At 38.3% G+C, this 22,099-nt stretch overlaps 1 protein-coding gene across 3 annotated transcripts in view; it reads right to left on the reverse strand.

Moving 5' to 3' along the window:
- Positions 1-22,099, reverse strand: part of Pcgf5 (polycomb group ring finger 5) — a 95,997-nt gene that overhangs the window by 62,978 nt on the left and 10,920 nt on the right. Inside the window, exon 2 of one of the 3 annotated variants that reach the window (XM_042689350.1) lies at positions 13,459-13,595. The exons of the other annotated variants lie outside the window; for them this stretch is intronic. The gene's annotated coding sequence lies outside the window, so the exon portion shown is untranslated. The remainder of the gene's footprint in view (positions 1-13,458; positions 13,596-22,099) is intronic. 3 annotated transcript variants of the gene reach the window in all.

The following is a 22,099-nucleotide window of genomic DNA, read 5'->3' on the forward strand; positions in this document are numbered from 1 at the left end:
GACAACTAAATCTAATGTGTGATCCTGGACTGTTTCCCTGATGGGGACTTCATGGTAGTTACTATTACTGGTATAAAAGATAGATATCATTGAGACAGATCTGCACATCAGATAATACTACTCTATCAATATCACATTTCCTGAATGTGTCAATTGTATCTCCTTGGGTGATACATATTCAAGTATTTAGAAGTATCCTATCTAGAACTTATTAAATGGTTCAGTGAAAATTAGAATAATGTGTACGCATACAAAGAAGTAAAGACAATGTGGCAACTCTAAATGAGGGATTTATGGTTTTTCATTAAAATACTTCCACAACTTTTCCATGGGCTTTGAATCTGTCAAATGTAAAATTAGATATAAGAAAGTCAGAGATGGAAAAGCAGCACAATAACAAATGTTCCTCTTCCTATAACTGCTCTGTAGAAGTATCTTCTCAGCAACTCTACCTTTCACTAAAGTGGTCTTGAGATATCTCTAATATAAAGATGATTTTAGGAAAAAAGAAACTTCTTTTTTTCCCCCTAAAAGCTTTCTCTTTTTTTTTTTGAAAATAAACAACCTAAGTTCTTCTACAGCATGATAGGCCATGTTCTTAGCCCTGAAATAAGGCAGGGAACAAGACAGAGTCATTATTCTCTTTGAACTTACATTCTAACATGCAGTAATCAAAATAAGTAAGTCAGATAGTAACAACAGCTATCAAGGGGAAAAAAAGCTCAGAGAAACTTCAGGGCAATGGTATTTAAAACAAGGAGGTTAGAGAAAGACTCTAGTCTGGTGACATTTAGCAAAGGCCTGAATGAAACAAGGGACTCAACTGTAAGGTAGGTAACTAATAAAAGAGTATACCAACAAATGCAAAGCATGTGTAAAGGCACTGAAGCAGAATGTTATAGGCTACAGTGGACAAAATAAGGGGTGAACATAAGGGTTGGAATGCAAGATCATGCAGCCATTCCTGGCCATTATTGAGACTTCACCGTTTACTCATACAAGCTGGTCAGTGGGTCTATCTTTTCTATCTATTCAACATCATTTCTCCAGACAGATAAGCCGTTCCAAAACGAGAGGACCACCCAGGGGAAATGCAGCCAAGTTTATTCCACAGAGACATTCCATTCCAATGTCCCCCAGTCACCTTGGATGATAGGTGCCTTCCTCATGCACACTTTTTTTTCTGTCCAACCTGGCAGGTAGTAGAGCCGTTCATATAATGGCAGACAGGAAGCAGAGAAAGGGACATATAGGAAGGTGCCAGAGAAAAGGGTAGTCCCAAGGACACACCCCTGAAAAATCTACCTCCTCTAGCTATGCCCCACTTTTACCTTTCCAAAAATAATCTATCAAGGTACTAACCCAACAGATCAGAGACTTCATGATCTAACAGTCCCTAGAAATGTCTTTGTGTGTGTGTGTGTATTTACACACACATATATATACACACATATATATGTATACATACATATATATATATATATATATGTATATATATATATATATATATATATATCCTGGAAGTGCATTTTACTAATCTTGTGTTTCCTTTTTTCTCTTTCTTTTCATTTTTGTAAAAATCCTGGGGCTTGAGCTCAGGGCATCATATTTGCTAAACAGGCACTCTACCACTTGGGATATGCTTCCAGTACCTTTTTGTACTGGTTATTTTCCAGATAGAGTCTTGCTTTTGTGTTCAAGCTGGCTTGGCTGTGATCCTCCTACTTGTGCTTCTCTATGTCACTGGGGATGACAGGAGCATGACACTGTATCCAGACAGTGTATTTCCCCAGTATCTAAGCTAACAGTGTGAGGAACACAGAGCTCGGCAATTGTTTAAGTCTTGTGAATGTTCATGCCTAGGCTAGCCTCGAACTATGAACTCCTGTTCTCTGCTTTTGAAGGTACCTAGGATTATTGGTTTGAGCCAATATACTCAGCTTCTTTACAAGCTGGAAATAAAAATTAACCAGAAGCCCACTCTTTATCAATTTGACAATATAACATGAGTTCTTAAACCGTAACATTTCAGCAACACTCCCCGCAAAGTTACGTCCATTTCCAAATGCAAAATGTGTTGGACCCCTTGCCAAACTCACGATAGTCCTAGTAGTTCCGACACTGTTTAGTCTCAGTCCACAGTTTCTTTTGGGACTCACAGCAAATTCTTAGTTGTGCGTTTTTATAAAATAAAACAAGAAAGTAACGTAAGATACAATGACAGGGAGTAAACATTCCATTCCAAAAGAAGAGATGGGAGAACAGCAAGGGAGGATCAAATCAAAGCACAACTGAAACCCAAATGTTAAATCCTGTAATTCCATATCCAGCATCCAAGGGCACTCTGTGGTGACATGATGTGAGCTCCAACTGTTCCGGGAAGCACTGCCCCTATGATCTGGCTGTTTGCAGCTCCCAAGAGGCTCAATGGCTTTACTCATTGACTGTGTTTTTCCCCTAAGCAGGTATTTCACATTCCTGCCATCTCCCAACATGCTGGGGTTCACTGCATCTTAGGCTTCACTCTCTCAGTTTTTTATACATTGCCTTCTTGGAGCCTCTTTGCAAAGAATTTGACCTGGCTACACATTGTGTGTCATCCCAGGTCTTCCTTTGAACTCTTGGTGGAACCCTCCATGGCCCTTTAACTCCTAATTTCTGCCAATCAGCAAAACCAGCACCAAATGAGTGACACCAAATTCTGAAACCAGCTCAAGTGGAATACAGGCCCACTTGGATCATGGCTGCAGTGGCCTGTGAGCACCTGAGCAATTAAACCCAGAAAATAGTTCCTTAAGATGGCTGTAAGGGAGCAGAATCTCTCAGCAACTCCTTCTTCTCAAAGGAAGGCCTTTTTTTTTTATTTTTTATTTTTTTGTCAGTCGTGGGGCTTGAACTCTGGGCCTGGGCGCTGTCCCTCAGTTCTTCAGCTCAAGGCTAACACTCTACACTTGAGCCACAGCGCCACATCCAGGAAGGCCTTTCAGAAGAGTTTACAATGTTATATTCTGGAGCCCCGGATAGGAAGAGTCTGGCCAATTCCCAAGATGCTCTCAAGATTTCTTTTCTGGGTCCTAGAGCATGGTTCTCAGCTTCTTTTTAAGGTGTTAAGCTTTTTAACAACTCCACATCCACAATTTCCACCTTGCTACTTTTCTGGCTAAACTGCACATTTTGCAAGTCATTCTACTCTGCTTTTTACTTTAAAAAATTCTTTTTGCTCCTGAATCTCATTATAAACCTGGCTTAAAGCAGTTAGAAATATCAAATACCACAGCCTGAATACTATGTGGTCTTCAAGTTTTCTCTGCCAAGTTAATTCTTCCATTGCTTTTGAATTCAGCGTCTCTCAAAGTTTGAAGACAAAGTCAAAACATAGGCAAACTCTTTGTCAGAATGTAACATGAAGGACTGTTAGTCCAGTTCCTAATAAAGTCCTTGTTCCCAAGTGAAACCTCATGAGCTAAGCACTTAGTCTCTGAATTCCTGCAGGCAATGTCATCTACAGGAATTGCCCAATAAGCTTTACTTATAGCATCAAGGGCTTTCTAGCCTGCTTCCCTCACTTTTCCACATGCCACCTGAAATGAAAATCAGTTCCTAAGGCTTATCAACCACATGGTCAGGTCTACTCACAACAGTGCCTCCACTGCTCTATACTAATTTTTGCTATTAAGACTTTTGGGCAGTTGCTGTGATGAAATATCTCACATAAGCAACTTAAAGGAGAAAGGACTCATTTTGGAAAGTGGTTAACATGGTAGCCAGGAAGCAAAAAAATGCTGATTCCTGTTGGCTTTCTTTTTTTTCTATCTTGGCTTACAGTCTATTGGATGGTACATGCACATTCTGGGTGGGTCTTCCCCCTTAGTTAATAATCTCTGGAAATGCCCACATAGACACAATCACAGGTATGCTTTACTAATCCACTAAGTACCTTCAAATTCAATCCAGTTGACTAGCACAAAAGTAACCACCACATAACTGTACAAGCACATTATGAGAACCAAACAAAAGAGTTACACTAGCTAACACTGACATAGCACTCTTTCAGAAATGTGTATCTTACTGAAATCATTATGTTCTCAAAAAATAAGCAACCTAAAATAATCAGGTTAAAACTTTTAGCTACCTATACTGATGTTTACAGAATGCCTACATTAAAATAAGACTTATTTCAATTTCAAAATCAAACAATGCAAACAAAGCATGTTAGAGAAAGTAGGAAAAAATAAATAAACAATAGTTTTACAAAATAAAAAAATGACTTTTACACAAATATATATTGAATATATGTTAAAATTTTATTTGGTTAATTAATGAAGAATCTAGAAAGATGACCCATTTGGTTCAGTGGTGCACAGCAATGACAAGCATACAATCGATGAAAGCCAAAATAGTGAAATTATATTGCTAATTTAGCTATAAAATAAAATCAGTTGGTGTCCTATAAGGCAATAAAACTATAACTTTTGGGGAGTATCTTCTCCATCACAGATGAATCATTTCCAAATTTCATACCTACAAATTACAGAAGTAGGTCTCAGTGAACAGACAATAGTGAGTTATACAAAGACATACTGCCCTAAAGAATTATGTGATCGTTGGCTAGTCCTGTCTAAAAATGTTCCAAGATAACAATCATCCTTGTGCCTCATTCCCAGGGACAGATAAATTTCCTAAACATTTAAATATGCAACAAAACCCAGGCTACACAAAACTCTCACAGTAGGCTACTTTTGATAGGGGCAAGACCTAAATTACCCTTAAAATGCTTGCTTTAGTGCTAGCTTGTAGGCTGAATATCCATCCTCTCTTCCCCCCAACAATTCTGTGAAATCACTGGGTTTTGGATTTTTGTTGTTGTTTGCTTTCTTGCCTATTTTTTTAAAACATGGTTGGTCTCTATTCTCCTGTACCAGAAAATCTGCTGCCTAATCTGTGTTTAATCATTTCCACCAACAGATTTCTTTACTGTTTTTCTCCCTTTGAAAATAATCTGCTTGTATGAACACTAATCATGTCAACCTTTTCAGCAAAGAATGACATAATTCCTTCAACATATATGCATCTAGAAGTTTTGAATCACAGTTTGATATTAAGTATTACATGATATAGCAGACATGGCTAATCTCTCCATGCTTTGTCTCAACATTAAGAAGCCCACTGAAACACATCATATTTAGAATCAATAAGTTAATAACCTCTATCAACTGAAGCCAATAAAGTAACAAAAAACAAACTTTTCAAAGAATTCTAAGGAGTCAGATACATGGTAGTGGGTATTAAATCCAGATTATTTTGCTTCACAGCTCACAAGTTTAATCATTACGTTATATTAAGGAAGACAGAAAAACTAACCTATAACAAACAGATATATTACCATTAACTGCCACCACCATTAATTACACCATCATCAATATATTTACCATTTTTATATGCAGGTATTATTCTAAGTAATGACTATATGTCATTACTTTAAAAAAAATATCACTAAACAGAGAGGGTAAGTACTCTTGCCCAATGTCACGATGCTAGTAAGATGCAAGGATACAGCATGAATAGCCTGGCTCCTGTATCTAGAAAGTGCCCCATGTTATACCTAACAAGTCCTTAAGTACAGTGAGTATCAACCATTCTAATTCTCCAGAACCTCTGAGGTTAGAAAACACCACATTAAAGCATATAACCATAACTAAATGCTCAGTAGTATAATAAAAAAATCAATAAGAATAGATTAAAAGTTTTCACTCAGCCTTGTTAAGAAGGCAAAAAAGTAAGCTTAAACAAAAATTTATACTTAAGCAACATTTTAGCCGAGATGAATTTTCTTTTAAAAAAAAAACAACAACCACAAAACAACTGTCTTCTGGAAAGCTAACTCAATTCAGAACAAATGAGGTGTTACAGTAGTCTTTTTAAAACATCCTTCTATAGAAATTGTTTTGGTTCTTGCAATCTGGGGTTTCTCAGAGTTCTCTGAGACTGTAGGTGGTTAAAGGAGAGGAGAGGAACGTGGCTGCCCACCTCACTTTCAATCAGTAGGTCTAGCTATACATTTTACATATTGGGATTCCCCATAAGCGTCTGCTTGATGGGAGTCAGGCTCCCATGAGAATTTGATCTGGGTGGGCAGCCCTTTACAACTGTACATGCCTTCCTCATCACTTCTCAGTCTCTGAGAAGCTGCTCTTCAAGCATTTCTTTTTTTTTCATGAATCTCCTGCTCACCCAAGCCAATCATTCCCTTGTCTAACCACCTCCATTCTTCTCTATCAACAATAATCCCCACGATAACTGTGTATCAAACTCCTACATGGAAGCTCTGGATTAAATGTTTTTACATCAATGACTTCAGAAAGTGTTCTGAAACTCTGCTGAATTAGGTTTTACTACCTACCCATTCCATGGAGGAGAAACACAAGTTTTGATTTGCCCACTGTTCAATGATCAGTAGGTGGTGGAAATAGGATGAAAAACTAGTCAGCCGATGCCAATCTTGTTTCAATTTCTACCAAGAATCTATTCTATACACAATCTCTTATGTTTGCAAAACTGGGGTTTGAACTAAGGGACTTGTCCTTGCTAGTCTGGCCCTTAATCACTTGAGCTATACCCCTAGCCCTTTGTGTTTTAAAAACATTTTCAGGTAAGGTCTGTCATTTTTTTGCCCAGGTTAGCCTCAAATTGCAATCCACTTTCTTTATCTCCTCTTTCTACTTCTCTAGTAGCTGGGATTATAGATATGTTCCACTATTCTCAGCTTCAAAATTAAATCTCTTAAAAATTTTTTTAACATGATAGAGGGAGAAAGACTGATGGGAATACAGTGTGAACATATGCAGAGATGTAGCAGTGAAACCTTTATCCCTGTGAAACTAATGTAAGTTAATAATTTTTATTTGGTATTACTGGGGTTCGAACTTAAATTTTCCCAATTGCTAGGCAGGTGCTCTTCTGCTAAGCTACACCTCATCTTATTTTGCATTGGCTCTGTTGAGAAAAATCTTGTAACCTTTTCCGCCTAGGCTGAACTGGAATTGTGATCCTCTTAGTCTTAGCCTCCTATGGAAATGGGATGACAGGTGCCGGCTACTATGTCCAGCTACTGGTTGAGGAATCTTACTTGGTTAACCTCAAGCTATAATCCTCCTCATCTCAGCCTCCCCAGTAGCTACTATTACAGGCATGAGCCATAGATGCCTAGCAAGACTCAATGGAGAAGAAAAACAGACACAAGAAACACTTTTTCTTCCATACCAACCCTTTACAGCAGCGCCTCCACACTGACATATGTTATGTATAGCTCTTAGTGGCATCATCTGAACTTGCTGTGGCCAATGCCCACTAAATCTCTTCTTCTTCCAGGTATATATGTATGCATGGCCCTTCCCACAAAGGACCACCTCTTCTACTCTGCCTGTACTTCTACTCTAAGTAGAAATATTTGGGGCTAAGAATAGGGTGAGGTTCAATAACTGATGTAAAGAACCTTGGCCAGAAAACCCTAAGCCAGTAAACTCAGGATACCCAGGTTTAATTTGGGGCAGTCCCTTGAAGCAGATGCTGGCATTCCCCTCTCTGTGTTCCTTCAATGGCTCACCTCTCAATGCTGAGAGGCAGCTTTCTTAGCCACTTGTGACTTTTACCTGAACTCTGGGAGCAGGTTGAGCCCACTCACAGAGTGAGGTGAACATGTAAATGAGCAGTGGATGAGATGAGGTCCTAGTTTTCTTGCCCTTTGGGTAGGACACCCCTAAAATGTGTAGCAATGTGGCTGGAGTTTCTGAAAGACTGAGCTCTATTCACAAAACCTCCAGTAATAGTGCATAGAAATGTAGTACTCTTTCTTTTCCTTTCCTCTCTCCATCCCTCCTTTCAATAAAATCCAAAACTCTCAAAGGTTCTTCCACATTAAGTCTTGGAATGAGTGGTGAATTAACAACTACATACACATAAGATGCTGAAGGCATTGCCTAGACATACCTCCAGCAATACTTTCTTGTCCTTGCTAGGATAACTCTGGCCTCTGCAGTAATAATGTCAGCTACCGAAATCCTCTTTGCCTGAGGTCATTTTTTCAAGGCAGTCAGCATGCAATGACTGAGAGGCTGGGGAATAAAGACCTGACTATCTCAGCTAATGTTAAGACAATTCTAAAGGTCTGTTCAGGCTCCAGAGCTTCTCATGGGGCTGACCCCACCGCTCAACTTCTCTTGTGTCCCCCTAGGTTTCCTTGACATCCTTCTTGCACATAGAATATTATCTCAGAATCGTTTCCCCAGGAAACCCAACCTATGACAAGCATATTTTACATTTCGTTTATTAATGCCGCAAAGTCCCCATACTGTGGAACTTTACCTGTGGAAGCAGGGGCTTTCTTTTGATGTTGCAAGACCAAGAAGTGATAGAGCCAGAAAAAGAAGTTAAAGATCCAATAAAATGGGACTGAGGGGCCTGGGAAAGTGGCTCAGTGGTAGAGTGCTTGCCTTGTATGCATGAGCCTCTGGGTTCGATTCCTCAGCACCACATAAGCAGAAAAAGCTGGAAGTAGCACTTTGGTTCAAGTGGTAGAGCACTAGCCTTGAGCTGAAGAGCTGAGGGACAGCGCCCAGGCCCAGAGTTCAGGCCCCACGACCAGCCAAAAAAACAAGGGAAAGAGGCAGATACCAGCCAATTATGTATGAGATGCAGTTTCTGTTTCTGAACAAAACAAAAAATACATAAAAAGGTCAGCACAGCCAGTGAAACTGAAAGCTGAGAAGACAGATGAGGTAACTACAGAAGATGAGGAAAGAGAGAAACATCTTAGGAAGAAAACAAGAGTGGCCTTCCTAAAGGAGAGAAGCAGACTGAAAGCCTAAACAATACCCAACCCAAAATCATGGAGCAGACTCAGCCATCTGAAAGAGGGTCTATTATACCAAGAAACTACATCCAATCCACACAAGCAAGCCTGCAGTATGACAAGGACAAACAAATACCATGCTGGGAATTCCCACAAAGTAAGCTCAAGGTTGAATCAATGCTAATGCAGAAGTCAGGGAGATTCCCATGGCATTTCCACTGGGCAGAACCTTTATAGAGAACTTTCCCAGCAAATGAAAGCCAGAGGCAGCACACCGCCCTGCTTCCTGGTGAGAAGCTAGTAATATTCTGCTCTGCCCAAAGTTCTTCCCAACAGAGCTTCCAGTTACTCTTCGGCTAAGCTGTCACTTCCCTGAGAATAGGGGTGCTGAGAGTAAGGTAAGTAGGGTGACTGAAATTTAAGATAAGCTCATCAGAAGAGGCACTAGAGAGAAGATGCATCTGAGAAAGACCAAAAAGGGTTATAGGGCTCTGCAAGGAGGGATCAGAAGCCAGTCTTTCAGAGATCTGAAGATTATGTAACGAGAAAGGAGAATGCCATGAGTAGGAACAAGGCTGATGCCCAAGGTTTTTCCAGCCAGGAGGAGGTGTGGCTAAGGATGAGAGAGGGACTAGATTATATAGGACCTTCAAGGTTTCCACTAGTAGTAGAGGAGAAGCCATGGGAACATGACTGAGTAGAATGACATGATCTAACATTCCTGTTAGATCCATCCTCAGGATAGGTATCTTCCCACAGTATTTATATGTTGTTACACATGCTGTTTATTTACTATTGACCCCTGAGGGTGTAAGCTCTGTGAGAGCAGATAGTTTCTGTCTATATGTTCACTGACATAGAGTCATTCCCTCAGTGTCTAGAACTTAGTGAATAAACATTTATTGAATGAATCCATTGTTAATCTGCAGAAGTACCTAGAACTCTTTCCTAAATGGAATAATGAATCTAGGCAAAGAGAATAATGTTTCTACATCTGGCTACAAAAAAATTGTATTCACTAGTAAAAATAAATATGACACTTTATTTATTTATGTATTGCCAGTCCTGGGGCTTGAACTCAAGACCAGGGTATTGTCCCTCAGCCTCTTTGTGCTCAAAGCTAGCGTTCTACCACTTGAGCCACAGCACCACTTCCAGCTTTTGCTAAGTAGTTTACTAGAGATAAGAATTTCATGGACTTTCCTGCCTGAGCTGGCTTTGAACCATGATCCTCAGATCTCAGCCTCCTGAGTAGCTAGGATTAGGCAAGAGTCACCAGCACCCAGCTACATGGGTCCTTTTATATCAAAGTTTCTAAAAAACGAATAGTTTATTATCTCCAAAGTCTTAAAATCAGCCTAGGTGGCTTTTCCTAACAGTTTCCAGATTAATCCACACACTGAAAGTAGAAGTAAAATGATTTATGCTTTCAGCTCAAAAAAGAAGTAGGAAAGACATCATTGAAATATAATTAAACAAACAATATGTTGATATTGTAGGGAGGGGAAAGGAAGCTCTGTGTGTGTGTGTGTGTGTGTGTGTGTGTGTGTGTGTGTGTGTGTGTGTGTGTGTATAAAAGCTGCCCTAGTATGCATGGCAGAGGAGCAGTAGAGAACTATGGTTACACTTCTCTGTGTGCAATGTTCTCTATCACCTGCTACACGTTAGTCCTTTCATCAATAAATTCAGAAGCCCTTGTGGACTTATGCCAGCCTTTAATCTCCCTGAATCTCCATTAGTTCATTGTAAAAACAGGCTATCTTACAAATCACACCTGCCAGAGGTTAAAGACTAGACTATCCACACTGCCTTTGCATGATGCCTGTATATGATGAGCCCTCCGTGAACCTCAGCACTCACTGTCACAAAGACACTGCCCGTGGAGCTCTCATTGCTTACAGCTTTATACTGCTGCAGCCATCCTTGTGAAGTAATACTCATGGAGAGGGCCATGGCCAGAAACCTGGATGTCTCAGATTAGCACCAATCTTCAGATGATCCCAGCTCCCAGCTCTGAACCTACACTGTGGATGCTTATTTAAGAATGGCCACACAATCCAGAGGATGCCAAATTCTCAACTCAAGAAACTGTAGGAGATAACAAATGATCATTTTTTTAAGTTACTAAATTGTAGGATGACTTGTCACTCAGAATCACACAATCAGACCATTGATACGCCAACTTCTAAAAGAAACATATCTAATTTCTCTTATTTAAAAGAAGAAGTAAAGCCAGGAATGGTGGTGCACACCTGTAATCCTGGCAAAAATGTCCCAGGAAAATTTAACATGACATACTATCTGAAACAAACTAAAAGCAAAAGGACTGGGGAAGGGAGGAGGGGTCCTTGAATGAGAGCTGAAGAGTTCTTCGAATATGATGAATTCAACCCTTAGTATCATTAAAAAAATAAAATGTGTGCTTCTATTTCCTGGATAGGGTATAAAGTACCTGGAAATTTCCACTTCCAGAACAGACTGTGTCTCTTTAGGAGAGAGGCTGTAGCTTGTCTTCCAGTGATTCATCCCCATCTCCTTCCACTCCACCTACCCACATTATCCCCTCAGTTCTCTCAATGGCTGTCATAATAAACTATGCACTCTCCTGTCAGATGACCCTACTCATGCTCCACACATCTCCAAAGATATTTCCCAAGAAAGTCTCTACTTTGTCTTTTATCAACTTATGCTATCTAGTGGATAATTCCCATTAGCTTACACACATATCCTAATTCTGTCTTAAAAATAAAGGACTTTGCTTTTCTGATAGCAGCAAATTATTTTCCTTAGCATCACCTTACTTTTCATGATATCTTCACATACAACCACCCTCTCTCCCTTGATAAGCTTTATGTGCCACTAGAATCAATCTCTCCCCCCTTCATGTCCCTCCATCCTTTGATTTATAATGTCCCAAATGCTTTAATGTTTCCTTCTTTCCACCTGGCCTCTTGATGTTGGGTGCCAAGGGCCCTATCCCTGGTTCTCTTCTGGCTCTTATTTCTACTCATGCTACTGGTGATCTCATTTAGTCCCTGCATTTAAATGCTGCCTCAATGTTTTCAAATTCCAGAACTTTCTCTCCTTACCTCCAGATTATTTTATACAATTGTTTGCTCTCTATATTCCCCCTTCCCACGTCTGCTGTAACAAATGACCACAGACTCAGTGGCTTAAGATAACACAAATTTATTATCTTATAGTTCTGTAGGTTAGATATAAATTTCCTTGGGCTAAAAGTCAAGGTGCTACTGGGAGGACTGTATCCTATTCTTGAGGCTTTAGGAGAAAAATCATGTCCTTGCCATGCCTACCTTCTTTTTGCCAGGCATATCTACATTCCTTGGCCCATGAAATCCTTCTTCCATCTTCAAAATCACAATGTTACATCTCTCTGGCCATTCTTTCCATGGTCACAGTCTGCTCAGACCACCGTAGGAAAGATACTCTAGTTGTAGGGATTCATGCAAATAGGCTAAGGTCATTCAGGTAATTGGGGAAATTTTTGCCACCTCAAGGTTAACTTCACCTCATTTGTCAAGTCCCTCGGGCCAGGTAAGATGATAGGTTATGGGGACTAGGATGCGGACATCTTTGGAGGCCACTCTTCTGCCAACTACATCCTTTTTTTTTTCAGCTGTGGGACTTGAACCTGGGCATTGTCCTCAAGCCTCTCTATGCTCAAGGCTAGCACCCTACTATTTGAGTTATAGTGCCACTTCCAGTTTTTAAGTGGTTAATTAGAGATGAGAGTCTCAAGCCCAAATTGGATTGGAATGATGATTCTCAGATCTCAGACTCCTGAGTACCTAGGATTACAGGCATGAGCCACCAGTGCCAGGCCTGCCTACTACATTCTGCATCTACAGGTGATATCTACCAGAAAACACATCTTATACACAATATTTCCAAACTGACCTCTAACTCTTCTACCACAGGTATCTCCATTTGTAGCCTTCTGTATCTTAGCTGATTAGCAACTCATCCTTTCAGTTATCAGGCCTGACCCTGTAAATCATCTTTGACCTCTCTCTGTGTCTGTCTGTCTGTCTGTCTGTCTCTTCCTTTTTTCTCTCTCTCTCACAAATGCAACAAACATCACACACACAATTGTACACATATTAATTTAAGGAAGTACCATAAGAAATTAGACTAATTATAAATTTAAACTTAAGACACACTGATTGATATCAACAGATTTAAGGCTAGAGAAAGAAAGGAATTAAAGGGGGGAGGAGGGAGAAAAAAGGAGAGAAAAAAAAGAAGAGACAAAAAAGGAAATAAGCAATAGAGAGAGATGGAGGAAAGAAGAAATATGAGTGTATTTTGGAGCCAAAATTTTATTTTAGAAATAAAATCCATAAATAAAACTATTTTGGAAAGAAAATCCAAATTTATGGAGGAGAAAACTGAAGCTCAGAGACAGTAAGTAACTATCTAACCTCCCAGTGATGTGACATTCTAGCTATCAATTATTGCACAATAAAGAGAGTGAAAACTGTATTTCTGCTACTTCTGTAGGCATTAAAATGTTTGTTTAATGAGATGATTCTCTACTTCAAAGGGCTGGATCAAGTGCAAATGCTCACATACCGGGAAACATTGCTTACCAGCTGCAAGGCTTGTCTCAACTACAGCAAGATGTTTCACTTCAGATGGAACATTCTGGGTAGGGAACAATCACCAAACAGCATTGCCATACATCTTGTATCCTCAGAGTGACTTCAGAGGGTCGTTTAGGACATAGCTGCACAATAGACAAGTTTATGACACAATACATCATGAAATCAAAAGGCTTAATGGGTAAAATGTGAGGGTGTCTGGATGGAAAACAATAACTACCGACACAAGGATCTTGACAAAAACCTATATTTGCAGATACGGATTTGTTGCCAGCAGAAAGGCAAAAATAAAGGGAAGCATATTTTAAGAGAAGATAAATAAGTTATTTTGAATGAGGCTCTCACACAAACACAAAAGACAGCAGGACCTGAAGTGAAATACTTTCTAAATTTACCAAATCACCACCTTCTGGGTTTTTTTGAAATACCTACAACAGGAATGAAAAACAGCACAATCATTCAGATCCACATTTAAAACATGTGTTGGGTATTTCTTAAGACAGTCTTCTATTCACTTGTGAGCAGCTGGCATCTCAAAAAAAAAAATCACAAAATTGGTTTATTAAGGCAATATACACACAGTGGCTTTCTCAATGAGAAAGCATCACTGTTACACAGAAGGACAAAATAAGTCTATTTTTAGGGCTACCAATCAACTTCCCTCACCATGGTTACAGGCTATGTCTCATAACTTTCTAGAATCAGAGATGATTCAGAATGACCTTGGTAGTAATTTAGAACAAATCTCACATTTTATACACAGAGAATGGAAAGCTTAGAGATGTGGGGCAGACAGTCTGACATCACAAACCTTTAGTAAAACATCACAACCAGGACACAAGTCACACGTCTCCTCATTCCTAAAGAATAATGTAAAATTATTTTTTAAATTTATTTTTACAGCTGGGGTTTGAACTCAGGCTTTATGCTTGGTAGGCAGACAATCTACTTACTATATGAGCCATACCTTGTATTTTTGTTTTGTTTTGTTTTGCTTCAGTTATTCTTTGGATAGGGTCTCATATTTTTGTTTAAGGCTGGCCTTGGACTGCAATGCTCCTATCTATGGCCTCCTGTGTAGCTGGAATTATGAGTAATGAATCATCACACCAGGATTATTTGCTGAGATGCAATTTGTCTTTTTGCCCAGTCTGGCCCAAACTGCAATCATCCTGACCTCTGCCTCCCAAATAACTGGGATTACAAGTACGAACCACTGTGCCCTGCCTCATACAGTAGAATCTTCACTTCCAACATGATGTTATCAGAAGAAGCCTTTGGTTCCTTTTATGGAAGAGAACCAGAAGAGCCAACTAGTTCCTTCTTGTGAATTCCAGAAACCAGAAAGTGCTTATCAGACCAATTTGTCCATGCCACAGTCTTGGCCTTGTCAGTCTCCAGAAGTATGAGAAATAAATTTCTGTTGCATACAGTCTCTCCAGTTATGACATTTTGTTATAGTAGCCTGAATAGGCTATCACGTTTTTTAAACTATATGACATGTTTCATCAGTTAAAATTTCCATGTGCTTCCATATGACTGAAGGAAAGCTTTCAAATGACACTTTTATAGTTAAGTTGTACATTCAACGCAACTTGAGAATGTATTCTCTACTGGTCTGTGTGTTTCTTCAGGCTTTCATCTGTGTCCTCCTAGTCAGGTAGGCCCATCTGAGAGATTATAAATCATGTGCATTCTGCATGCCTCTATGAAGTTTGTTACTACAAATAATTAAGGATTATGAAGAGTCTTTGATCATTTTACCTTCCTTTTTTTTTCTGGTCCTAAGGCTTGAACTCAGGGCCTGTCCCCTCAGCTTTTTTACTCAAGGCTAGTGCTCTACCATTTGGGCCACACCTTTGAACCGTGATCCTCAGATCTCAGTTCCCTGAGCAGTGAGTAGCTAGGATTACAGGCCTGAGCCATCAGTTCCCAGCTCCATTCCATTTTTTATGTAGATGGGTAACTATATATATATATATATATATATATATATATATATATATATTCATATACATGCATGGATGGATATATACATATATGTACAGATACATGTCTATGTATCTGTATATATACATATACGTGCATAGCTGAAACAATCTTATTATTAACTTGACATCTTGTTAAGAGTATATCAGTATAAAAATGGAAACAACCTAATTTTTTTGTTATTTATTACTACACAGAATTCATTTTGAACGCTCTAACCCAGCAAGTGAAGATTCACAACAATACACTGATAAATTGCTTATTAGTGTACTCCATATTTCTCGCATGTATTTACTATGTATCAGGCTTCCTAATATAAATTGAGATTTCAAAGATCATATCTTTAACCTGACTGAGTATACAATCTAGGAGAGATACTTGTTGCAGAACAGTAAGTGCACTAATTGTAACTGTTTATTGGAACAGTGGAGACAGTGGAGGGAGAAGACCAAATCCTATGAGAGAAAAATGAGAAGAAAAAAGTGCCATGTGGGGTCTTAAAAGGTAAAGAAGATTATCGATAAAGTACTTCAGGTGGAGGTCCCAGCATATATGACACATAGGATGTCCTAGTTAGGTGATGGAAGAATACAAGGTTCCACCTCCCTCATACCTGTCCCTCTGCAGTCACAGGTCAGCTGCTCAAACTGTAAACCTGTGATCACTCAACTCAGAGACTGAATGCCCAGTACTTCTGTGGAGTCCTCTACCCTTCCTCCACTCCTACCCTGTTCTTCCATGTCTCATCATCTTTCTCTTTCAACTCTCCAATATCATTTGCCCAATCCTCAGTTTCAGCTCAGAAATGAACAAAGTGCTACGTGACATATGACCAGTGATGAAGACAGAGAAGGAGTAAGGCCAGGGCCAAAGGCTCTAAATGACACTCTGTAATTTGGACTTTTCTTTCTGAAAAGGAGGGCATGGAGAGGCCATAGACTTATTTTCACAAGATAGGACCTGACACAAGAATTCTAAGGGGCAAGATGGTGGTAGGAAGGGTCCCTGTGGAAATTAACATAAATAACAAATAATGAGCCTCTGATTCAAATCAGTGGCTATGAAGTAGACAAAATGATCTTAAGGAAATAAATCAAAGGCCTATTTTAAGACTGAATAGTGGGAAGATAGAGGGGAGAATTTACTCAATCTTCTGACTTCATAGTTTATTGTCTCTAAGAAGTTATAATGTAATTCTAACATATATGAAACATTTTCTCTGCTTCTAAAATCACCTTTGTAATAATATTAAAATAACATTTGAAGTCAGACCTATGTTTTTTGAGCAGATCAAATAATTAATCATAAGATCAACGCTAAATTATTCAAGTTATTTTTTAAAGACACTAAATTTTTCTAGATTATTGGCAAAGGAAAAGCTACAGAGAACTTTGTAATATCTTTCTATATAAGTATATGCAGAATATTAAAGAATAAATGTATAGAACTTCTCGATAATCCAGAAAGAATCCACATTGATCTCTCATTCAAAAAAACAAACAAAAAAAACCCAGAAGAATAAAAAGCGATCAAATTCTCATTCAGTCATCATTTCCTCTATTGGATGATACCTAAATTCTTTATGAAAAGATATTTTTTCTTCCTGTGTTCTCCTGATAGTCACCTGTATCTCATCTCTGGGACTCTAGAAATAAAAAGAAACCCTTTCTCCATGGGCTATATCTACTAAACAGGTATACTAACATCAGAAAAATTATCTAAAGTGCTTCCTAGATTGCTACAAAATCAACACATGAAGATGTTTACCTATGAGTCACAGTGAAAGTGTGCCTGGCTTGTAGCCATGGTTCTTAACCTTATTTGCAAGCTAAGATCAAATCTGATATATCAACGTGTCAATCATATCTGTCTATATACACATTATTACTAAGCCCCACCCTAGAACAATTAAATCACCATCATTATAGATTGATTTCATACACCAGTATTTTTTTAAGCTCTCAAATGATTCTAACATGCAACCATTGAGAACCAACTATTAGTCAGACTTTGTTTCTCTAAGTGTAGTCTGCAGGCTAGCAGTGGCCCCTAGGAACATGGCAGCTCTTTTTGAGAACAACTGAATCAGAACCTGCAAAGTAATGCTATTCCCAGTGACTGATGTGCATCATCATGTGTGTGAAGCACTAAGGTCTTAAATCAACTGAGCAAACTCTAAGACTTAATGAGATAGGCCAATCTCTCACTGTAAAGATCATTCATACTCTATGCTGAACATGGTAGCACATACCAATAGTCCATACTTGGGGAGCTGAGAGAAAATCTAAGTTTGAGTCCAGACTGTCTCAAAAACAGATCACACCCTGGGCTCAGTTGTTTAAATGTATATAAATATATACATTTATAAATATACATGACAAAGTAAACAAGACTCGAGAAACAAAGGACCTCCATTCATCTGGTCTAATCATTACTAAATGACCCCACGCTGCTGACCACATATATGGTATATATGTTATATGTGCACATCAAAGGGAAACTAGGAGGAGGACACAGAAACAGAGGGAAACGGGAAAACATACAACAGCAGGACCCATCAGCTGCACTGGTCATTGATAAAAGTGAACTAAGCAACTCAATGACAGCAATGGGAGGGAGGGAATGAGTAGGAAAGAGGGAAAAGCTGACACTAAGCAAAAGAAAAGAAATGTACATATCACCTCACCCAATGTGGAAGAAATAACTGTCAAAGCTCATAGAACTCATAAACTTTATAGACCATAATAAAGACAATTTGCCTCATGAAGTTTAGAATGTGTTTGTAATTTAAGTATCACTATCTCACAATACTGTGAAATTTGTGAAATTTATGTAATCACTTATCACAATAAATAAAATTGCTAATAAATAAATAAAAAAAATATATATATATATATAGCAAGCCTCCAAAAACCAGCCAGAATGCTAGAGTCCAGTCTTAGCACACCTGGCTCAAGGTGAACTGACTTTGAGCAGATCACTTAAATATCTGATTCCTGAGGGCAGATGACTCTACAGAAGCAGAGAATGGAACTTTGGAAAGATAATAAGGACATTTTATCTGAAACTTGTTTTGAAAAAAGTCTAGTTCAATTTTTTTATTTAAAGAAGGTTTCCTCTGATACCTGAAGTATTTATCTCATTTATGCAACCAACTTTCCTTCTTTCTTGTATATAAAATCTCTGAGGTTCGAAGTCCAATAATCTAGGGAAATATACAGTAAGCCCCCTCCTTACTCACAGATTTAACTCACATGATTTTGACCAAGTGTGGTAAAAAAATAGCAATAGTAATCTTTAAAAAATCAAGAGGTTTCCAAAACAAAAAACAAAAAAAAAATTTTTTTGGTCGTGGGTCTTGAACTCTGGGGCCTGCAGCTCAAGGTTAGCACTCTACCACTTGAGCCACACCACCACTTCTGGTTTTCTGGTGGTTAACTGGAGATAAAGAGAGTTATAGACTTTCTTGCTAGGACTGGCTTTGACCCTCGATTCGCAGATCTCAGCCTCCTGAGTAGCTAGGATTACAGGCGTGAGTCACTGGTGCCCAGTTCAAAACCAAAAATTTAAGTGCCCATATGCATTTCGTCATGCTTAGATTGCTGTGTGATTAGCTGGGGTGTTCCTTGCCCTTAATTTTGTGAAAATAAGCCTCCCTCAAAGAATGGTAAAACTTAATATGCCTAAACTTAAATGATAAAATGAAAATTTCAGATTTTTTTGATAGGAAGTGTATTTTTAGCAGAAGTTGGCTGTATTAAGGGAAAAATAAGACATTTTGGTACAGAACCAAACATATACTTCCTGGGTATTTGTAGATTTTCCTCCATTGCAGTCCCCTTAGAAATATATACCTATAGATACCAAGGATCCACTATAGTTCTTATATTTTCCCATCTCTTGCTTGCTATGCACTTGTCTAAGAATTCTTTAACAGAGAAACTAATGAGCTATAAGAACTGCTGGTGATCTTAGTTAAAAACTGCAAATGCTGCTAGTGGTGAATACCACTAACTGGGAAAGTCAGGAGGAAAACCAAAGAGAGGCAGAATAACTGGAGGGGAATCTGATGGTACAGATGATGTGCCTGAAGAGGCAGCAATAAAACAAAATGTTATTAAGTTCAAATTCACTTGAACTTGAGCTCTAAAATTACCCCATAGGAAATTCAAGATAAGGTCATCAAATTTAAGTGGTTTCTGCAAAACAAAAAGAAATACTAGCTCTCTGACAGGCATTAACATTATTTCATGGTCATTTAAATGACTTCTCCCTTGTTTCCTCCTATTCTCCTGACCTGAAAGGCGCATCAGTTCACACCTGAGGGTGGAGAAGATCTGACTAGATACAGAAACAGTAAGGACAAGGTGGGAAGAATGCAAAAGATATTTAGGAAGCAGAAACAAAGACATTTAAATACTACTTAGCCAGGAGAGCTAGCCTGTACTGTATCAGGAGCATCTAGGAGCTTTTTAAAATGACTGATTTCCTGGGACCTACCAAAGCCAAGTAAGTCAGAGCTTTGGGACAAGGCAGTAATTTGAAGTTGCAAAAAGCTCCTCCAAAGATTCTGAGACAGAATGAGTGCTGGAATCATAGTTGGGAGGGAGAATTCTAACTTCAAAGCTATAAGGTTTCTTTTAATATGCGTAGTTCTGAGGATCTGAGACATGTAAATCTTCTCTGGCCCACTTATTACACTGAATTACTTTTCTCTCCCTAATTTTATTTTTACCTAAATAACAGATCAAAATTATTAAAAAATCCGAAGTGTACTACTAGGCTTAAATTTTTTAAATAGTAACACCTTGTGCCTCACTCTCCACTCACCTTCAAAAACAACTAACACAGAAACATTTTAGCTATTTCTTCTGACATTTAATTTTATATCCATAAATATGTTCTGAGTTAATTTTAGAAATTAATATGTTTATAAATGTATCACTATAAACCAGCTTATTAATCTAAAATAATCATATTAATTTTTTCCCAGTCTCCATTGCAATCAGGTATAAGCCAGGGTCAATATTTCCTGTGAAGTTTTTGGTAGTAATATACCAATTGTTATTAAAATATTTCCAAAGCAGCTGGTAAGTAACTTACAATAAGCCTTTCCCAATTCCTCTTCTAGATCTTCCAATTTACCAATCCATATAATCCAGAAAAGAAATGGTTAACATCTGATACTGCAAGAGCCTTCAGGACTTGCTTCCCAGGGCAGAAGACCTGTGTTCTGACTTGTCAATGGCTGGGCTACCAGTTGTTAAATGTTCTGAATACTTCCCCTAGGTGTGATCACGTGATTACATGTTTGCCATCTGAATGCAGGAAAGTGATATATGTTATTTCCAAGCTTAGATCTCAATTCTTTACCCCATTTTTTTCTTTTCTATTCTTATGAGCTTACTGACCAGGTTTTAAGTATAGGCATTTAAGTCAATGACTTAAGTAAGGATAGCAGGGAAGTAAGATGAAGAATCTTAGCTCCTGAATAGCTATGTAGAACAGACATCCAAACATATGTGAGTCCTTTACTATGAACTGACACGAGATAAAAAAAAATACATTACTTTCTTAAGTCACAACCTGGGGGTTGGAGGAAGGGAACTGTTTATTACAACAGCATAGATTTTTTTACAAGCTAACTGGCACACTAATGTGATTATGACCTATGTATATGTATATATCATCTGCTGAGAAACTTGCATTCTGTTTCTTTTCTTGGGCAATTTCTTTTCCCCATTTGCCAGGTTTTTATGAATTCATAATTCATCTCAAATGGACTAGAAAATCCCTTTGAAGAAGTATTTTTTTTTTCTTTTTGGGGGCTGGCTGTATGAGGGGTTGAAGTCAGGGCCTTGAGCTTGCCAGGAAGAGACTATTTTACACTCTGTTAAAGGTATGGAATTATCTACTCTATTTTTTTATACTTGGAAACTTCTTTTAAGTTACCCTTCCTGGAGTCATCCTGCCTCCTATTCTTATCTGGACAGACTTCTCTCTGAGACTATTACACGTTTCTATTTACTGTTATTCTAGAATTTTGTTTCATTTTTCCTGGGTCTGACTACCTGTTTCTGGAATTCCATGTACTGTTCTTTGTTGGTTTATGCCCATGTTGTGATTTTTTTTTAATGGCATCCAATAGCTTCATTTGAAATGATGCATAGAGAATAAAGTTTTAGATCTTTCATGCCTTTATAATGTCTTTGTTCTTTCTCCCACACAATAGTTCAATATTAAAGATTGAAAAAAAATTCCCTCTGTATTCTGAAGGAATGAATCCATTAATCTTAGAATTCCAATGTTGCTTAGAAATTTAATAACATTCTACTTTCCAATCTTTTTGCATGTGACCCATCTTTTCTGTAAGATTTAGCACATTTACGTTTTCCTTAGCATATGAAATTTTATAGGACAAGCGTTCTACATTGCTTGTCTTTTGTGACTAATCCTCAAATTAATGTCAGAGTTCTTGGAAATTTTCGTGTATTGTTTCTTTGGTAATTTCTCCCCCTTTCCTCTGCAGTCTTTGGAATTTTTACTATTATGATAATATACCTGTTAATCCTTTAGTTCTATTTTTTTTGTCCTATTTTCCATCTTTGTTTCTGATTTTTACTTTATTTCCTAGCCTGTG

Source organism: Dipodomys spectabilis, unplaced genomic scaffold (genome assembly GCF_019054845.1).
Source record: "Dipodomys spectabilis isolate Male_0828 unplaced genomic scaffold, ASM1905484v1 ptg000125l, whole genome shotgun sequence".
Classification (NCBI taxonomy): Eukaryota; Metazoa; Chordata; class Mammalia; order Rodentia; family Heteromyidae; genus Dipodomys; species Dipodomys spectabilis.